This window comes from Lactuca virosa, chromosome 4 (genome assembly GCF_052849685.1).
Source record: "Lactuca virosa cultivar CGN04683 chromosome 4, Lactuca_virosa_CGN04683_v6, whole genome shotgun sequence".
Lineage (NCBI taxonomy): Eukaryota > Viridiplantae > Streptophyta > Magnoliopsida > Asterales > Asteraceae > Lactuca > Lactuca virosa.
In genome coordinates this window covers 17,494,880-17,501,755 of record NC_136429.1, presented here as the reverse complement: position 1 = coordinate 17,501,755, position 6,876 = coordinate 17,494,880, and positions in this window count along the sequence as shown.

Here is a 6,876-nt window from a genome sequence, read left to right as displayed (position 1 = left end):
CACAACTTATATCAATGCAATCAATGACTAGAACATAAATCATGTAAGGTTTTGATGTATCAACACTAGAAAAACCAACAATATTTAATCATAAAATTGAAATCTATACATAGTTCAAAGGGTTTATCATCACCAACGAAAGTAAAAGGGTTTTAGCCTCTAATCATGGTAAAGCACATATATAATCCAAACAATTTAAACTAGCAAACCGAATGGATCAATGTAGTATTCTTATAGATCTCTTCTTTTCTTGGACTCCAATCGAATTCTCCACTTCAAAACATTTTCTTGAGGGTTTTTATCGCAATACTTCTCTAGAAAGTCGGCTAAAAGTCCCTCAATTCGACCTAATGTTCAAAATTTATAGTTTCCTTAATTCTGCCTCCCACGACGTGGCGAATAGGCTCCACGGTGGGACGATCTTTTTCTATGTGTATTCCCTAAAGCAGCTTCAATGGTTGTGAATGTTCTACTTACCACGGCATGTCAAGAATTCCCCACGTCGTGGGATTCAGAAATCTTGAGCTCTTTGACTTCGATTGACTTACCCCACTTTTCCAGCTTCTAGCTCCGCAATTACTTCATTTTCATCCCGAGCATGTCTTTGTTGCTACAAAACAAATTTTAAACATGTTAAGTACCTTTTGTCCAAAAATAAGCACAATTTTAGCTAAAAATATTAAGATAATGCCCAGAGTATATGAATAAATATGCACATATCATAATACCCCACACTTGACTTTTGCTTGCCCCCAAGCAAAACTGATTTTTTTAATTATCATACTATCACATCAAAACCCTAACTATCAACATCTCACAAGATAATCTATTTTGAGCTCATCCATTACATCGAGATCGCAATGCATATATTTGTGTTTAATATCCCTAAGAACTTGCCTAATCCTAAATACTCACAATCCTCATAAACATTTCCCAACTATTTTGAACAACATTCATTTTATGCATCCCTCCGAATATATCCTTAGAAATGTTTCTTAACTTCAATGTATTTTTGGTTAAGCTCTCAAGCATACATATGGAAAAAGAACCTAGAAAGAAAAATTACAATAATAATAACCTGGTAATTTGCCTTATTCTTGAGTCTTCAACTTAATTCTTCGATTTTTGAACTTTTTGATCTTTTCTTCATAACATTTGATCTTCATAGCTTTGTATTCTGCAATGCGCACGACTAACAAGAATCCTAATTTAGTATTTAAATTATAATTATTATCTATTATATCTTTATCGACTAGCCTGAAGTTCCGGGTGTTACATCCATCCTCGTTTGCATCCTCTCATCGCAGATCAGAGACGGCCATAAACCACAACAACCACCTAGTACGCTTGGCGTAATGGACTCCGTGTGAGTGCGATGTGCGTACTCCAGTACGCTGGGCGTACGTGGCTCCATACCTAAACCCTAAGAATTAGGGTTTGTGCACAATTTAAACCTCATTATGGCCCAAGACCCTCCCATACCTCAGCCTCAATTCCCTTTCTCGTCCCTCTTAGCAAACCCTAGTGCATTTTGACATTTTTGGAGCTTTTGAGTGATAGTGTGTGCTTTTGGTTGTGAAGAAGGTTGTTCAAGAAGGAAGCTTCGCCCTCAAGAGTTTGGATCTAGCTTCTCATCTTCATTTTGCACCACTAGAAGGTATAAAGCTCCAAAATTTGGTTGTGTTTCATTAAGTTCCATTTTGAGACTAGCTTTCTCCTTTTTGTCCCTAAAGTTTAGATCTTGGTGAGTATGAGCTACTCCTAAGCCTCTAAGTTGTATTTTCAGATGTTTCTAGTTGTTTTATATCATAAAGGTGCAAGTTTGGACCTTGTTGAGTCCCCATTCATGAGCTAGAGTGTAAGTTTGGGTGTGATAAGCTAGGTTTTAGAGTTTGAGCTCTTTGTTTCCACCCAAAGGCATAAAGTTTGCAACTTTATGGCCTTAATAATCTTAAGGGCTCCAGATCTGATTTTTTAATCGTTTTGGCTTAAGTGATTAAGTCATTTTTGCATGGTTTGCATGGGGGCCGCGTACGCCGTACGTACTGCCTCCATTGGTCGTGTTTCCCACTTCAATTGTGTACGATGCGCGTACCATTGTGTACACCAAGCGTACAACCCAAATAATTGGATTTGTGTTTTGGGCCAAATTGATGGGCTTGTTTGATGGGTTTGGGCCTTGGATGTTTTTCCGATGGGGCACTCCAGTTGTTGGACTCATTTTGGGCCTTAGTTGATCCTTGGTTGGAGCTTAGGATTTTATTGGGCTTTAGGTCTTGTTTGACCCATCTCATTTTGGACATTTGTCTTATGTTGTAAGTCTTAGTCCGGATTTTGACCCAATTGTTTTGGGACCTTATTGTTTGGTTAGCATGAGAATTTATCCAACCTAGCAGCCCGAGTGTTTGTTTGGGATTTCAGCAGTTGAGGTGAGTCTTCTCACCATGTTCATGGGTTGAAGGCACCAATGTCGACCCATTTCTTATTACGTAGAATGTTGTTGACTTTTGTGATAATGGTATGGAAGACCATGGGGGTAGCCCATGGCACTCATATGTAAGACCGGGATCTGGCCCTCGGTATTGTGTGCAAAGACCATGGGGGTAGCCCATGACACTTACATGTTTTCTTTTAGTATGTGACATGATTGGGAAACTCACCAAGCTTTTGCTTACAATTTATATTTGTGGTTTCAGGTACTTCCGGTACTAAGGGGAATGCCCAACTTGATGGCGCAGCATTCACTCTTCACTAGTTTTCCACAAATTTACATTTTACTCTGATGATTTGACATATTTATTAATGGATAGTTATGAAACAATGTGACAATTGTATCTTTTGTGTTTATTTGAAATGAAAATTTTGATTCTAGTTTTTGGGCTGTTACATCATCCATTCCTAACTTTGAGGGGGAGAATGTTAGGGTGCAAAGTTATACACGGATTGACTTTGCAATGGATTGACTTGAGAATACCCACTTGCATATGGGATTGAAGCCTTGTGACATGAGAGAGAGAGAGAGAGACTTGTTAGCACCTCTATATATAGTGAGTCGCATACCACTTGTAGACTATGCTTGAGAGATGTAGTTCATAGAGAGTTTTGAGTGAGTTAATTATGTAGACTAGATCTAGTTCATTTTTTTAATATCCTCATGATAATCGAATACATATTTTAGCACCCAAATCACCATGTTCATTGTGTTCTTACAATTCCGCATGTCAAATCAAATGCTCATAATTCACTACAAGGTCCATGCCTTAAAAATACATGATCCAAAGTTGAAAGAAGGTTAACATATTAGACTTTAAAACATTCCTTTTTTGTGCTTTTGATAAATACTAATATATGTTGTTGATGTATGTTGGCTTTTCAATTGAATTTAGGGTTAGAACAACAGATTTGAAGAAAGAAAAGTGATAAGACAAAATTCATACTTATCGAGAAAAAACTCATAAAAACGTATGAGAAAGTATCCTACATTATTAAAGATGTTGCATAGACAAAAAAACAATCAACTTCACCCTGCTTTTCTAAATATTACGCATGTGTTTCACAGATTTTGATTAGATTTGATCAAATGTATTTCACCTCTTTTGCTTCTACTACGTTTTCACAATGAAAAGCATACGCAGAAACGTATATGTTCCACGGTCCTTGCTTACATATGAATGAATATATTTCACATCTATTGATTATGTATGGATATGTATTATTTATTCTCAAACGAGATCCAATTTACTATGAAAATCCATTACATTTACACAATCAAAATAAAAAAAACCTCTAAATCATGAGAAGCTTTAATCTTTTCCTAGTTATTATTATTATTATTATTATTATTTGATATCTGGTCTTAGACCAACTCCAAGGTTAACACTATAAATCACATCATTTTTGTGTAAAAATCCCACAAAAATCATTTTTAACTCCAACCACACACTATACATTAACACTAAAAACATATTTTAATATTATAATTATAAAAGTAATGCTTTCTTAATATTAAAAAAGAGATAAAAGTAAATATATGTAATATTATAATATGTATATATATGTTTAGTGGTGATGAATAGTTTCACACAAATTTAGTGACTTACTCGCAAGTATACAGATCAATTGGAGGAATATAGGTCTCCAAAACACAAATTTACAGTTTCGTTGGAGTTGCTCTTACGTTTATATTGTGGATGATCCATAAGTTTGGGTTGTTTTCGGTTAACACCTGTAGCCCATTTTCTAGTTTATAAGAAAACCTCAAGGTTTTCTCCAAAATTAAGACACATCATCCCAAGATAGAATAATGGGCTGTTGTTATTTCTCTTTTGTTTTTGACAGGCCAACTTTTTTTTTCAGTTTTCCTTATTCTTTACTCGAATTTCATCAGTTTTCTCTGAGAAAATATGTGTACTAAAAAGACTTTCCACCGGCTCTTCAACCAATGGTTTCTACCCAGGTTTAAGGACACGTCTATACCACACCGGTAAAATTTTCTGACGATGATACTATACTCATATCTTCCTCTTCTCTTTTCCAGCGACGCCCACCTTTCTTTCTCTCGAAGCGATCTGGTTTTATCGTTTGCTTTTCCTCTTTGACGTACGTATGCTGGAAACGAAGCACCCAAACTCAAATTCGAAAATCAAGCATATGTTGCTAGAGTTTTCCATAGCAGAGACGACTAAGAAACTTTGGTGCTTCGTGCTCGATCACCAGCGGTGACTGGATAACTACTGATGTTTCCTTGAACGATGATACATTCTTCTTGTTTCAATTTCTCCTACCGATCTTTTTGGGTTTCTTTCTTCTCCTCCTCCTTCAAACTAATATATTTTTGTTTGTTTTTTGAATTAGGGCACCACTATTGATACCCAACCGATAATCGATCGAGGCAAAACCCTAAAAGAACAGGTTTGAAACTTCTCTTCGATTTGTCTTCTAATGGTGTTTTTGTTTTCTGTTTAATCTGACCAATTTTCACACTTTCAAATCTTACAGGACATTGCTCAAGAAGCTGTGAAAAGTGTTGTCTACTAAGGTTGGAGGGAGTAGTGTCACACTCCATCATTTTGTCACACTGCCACGTAGGCCCCACATGTGTTTTTACCACAATAGTGTGGTTTGTTGACACACCCAAGGAGTGGTGCCACACTTGGGTTTATTTATTTATTTATTTATTTATTATAATGGATAAAATCTTTATTTTTTTAAAAAGATAATATTTCATTAACTAAAAATAAAAATACCATACATTGCATAACTTAAAAAAAACCTAAAAATTCAAAGCAAATTAGAAACATAAAACCTACAACTTAAAAAAAATAGAAATTAGCCACGATTAGCGTAACGTTTTTTCACTTCCTCCTTCATCGCCAAAATAACTTGAAGCTCGTCCCGGGTCATATTCGACGTGTCCACCGCTAGTACTCTCATGTCGTTGTCCCTTTGTTTCCGAAGCTCTCTTTCAGAAGCAATTTGCAAAATCTTGTCCATTCTATCTTTTATACCCTTCATATCGGCCCCTATTTCTTTCAACTCATCTGAATCCGACGCTTTGCATTTGCCTTTGCTTTTTGCTTTGTCTCTTCCCATTGGTCGGGAAGGTGGTGAAACTGGAACGGGTTCATCTTCGTTCAGATCGAATTGAACACAAGCATCTGATGTAGTCTGGTCGGACTCAGATGTTCTGTTGTGTTTTGAACCACTGTCGATATGCTCATCTGATGTTTTGCTGCTTTGCCATTTCTTGTTATCTTTCACAAAATTCCAAACTTCAAGAAACTTGAAAGCCTTCATGTTTTCTTTTTGATACACTTTCAGCGCTTTCTGCAAAATCACATCATCGTTTTCTCCACTTTTCCATTGACGTTTCATGTTGGTATACAAATCATTAAACAACATGATTTCCTTGTTCATCTTCCCCCATTTCGAGTACACTTGATGTTTTGAACGATACTCTCTACGGTTCATTCCTTTATGGAACCTATGTAAAACCCAAATCCAAAAACGGTCATGCTTTTGGTCTTTTCCAATCGTCGTATCTTCTGAAATATCGATCCAAGATTGTGCCAACACTAACACTTTGAAGGGTCCAGTAAATGGTTTGGTCTAGGCTTTCATTGTATTTTGTTCGGCATGAGTCTGTAATACTGTTTATGAGTTGTAAATGTGTTTTTGGGTCATTATGTGTGTTTACGACCGTAAACTGTGTTTACGGCCGTAAACACGTTTACGACCGTAAACCCTGTTTACGGTCCTGTCTAGTATAAATAGTAAAGGTGTTGGTCATTGTGTGGTTGTTGATGCCATTGCGTTTACAGAGTGTTCCATCGAGTTGTACCTGACGTTTTTCTGAATATAAACGTGTGCAAGCTCGATTTCTTTTCATCTTATTCTTCTTTTGTGATTGTTTGTTGCTTGATCATTGGTAAAGATCCTTTTCAGGACCTTACAATTGGTATCAGAGCAAGAACCGGTGTCAAAGCTTCATTCAATCGATTTTTGGGCTGTTTAAACTGATATTCTTATTGTTCGAGCCTGGTTTTAGTGTTTTAGTGGTTAAAGGAACTGAATCAACTACAAAAACGTGTTTCTGAAGGCTTTCTGGGAGTTTATTGTCAACCGTAAACTGTGAATCTTCAAGAACCGTAAACGCATAAACCGTCAACGCATAAACCGTAAACGCTTAAACCGTAATCGCTTAAACCGTAAACATCCATACCGTAAACCTAGTTTACGGTCGTAAACACCTCAACCGTAAACCTAGTTTACGGTCGTAAACCGCTCAACCGTAAACCAAGTTTACGGTCGTAAACCTTCAACCGTAAACTCAGTTTACGGTCGTAATCATCATCAACCGTAAACACCTTTGTGACT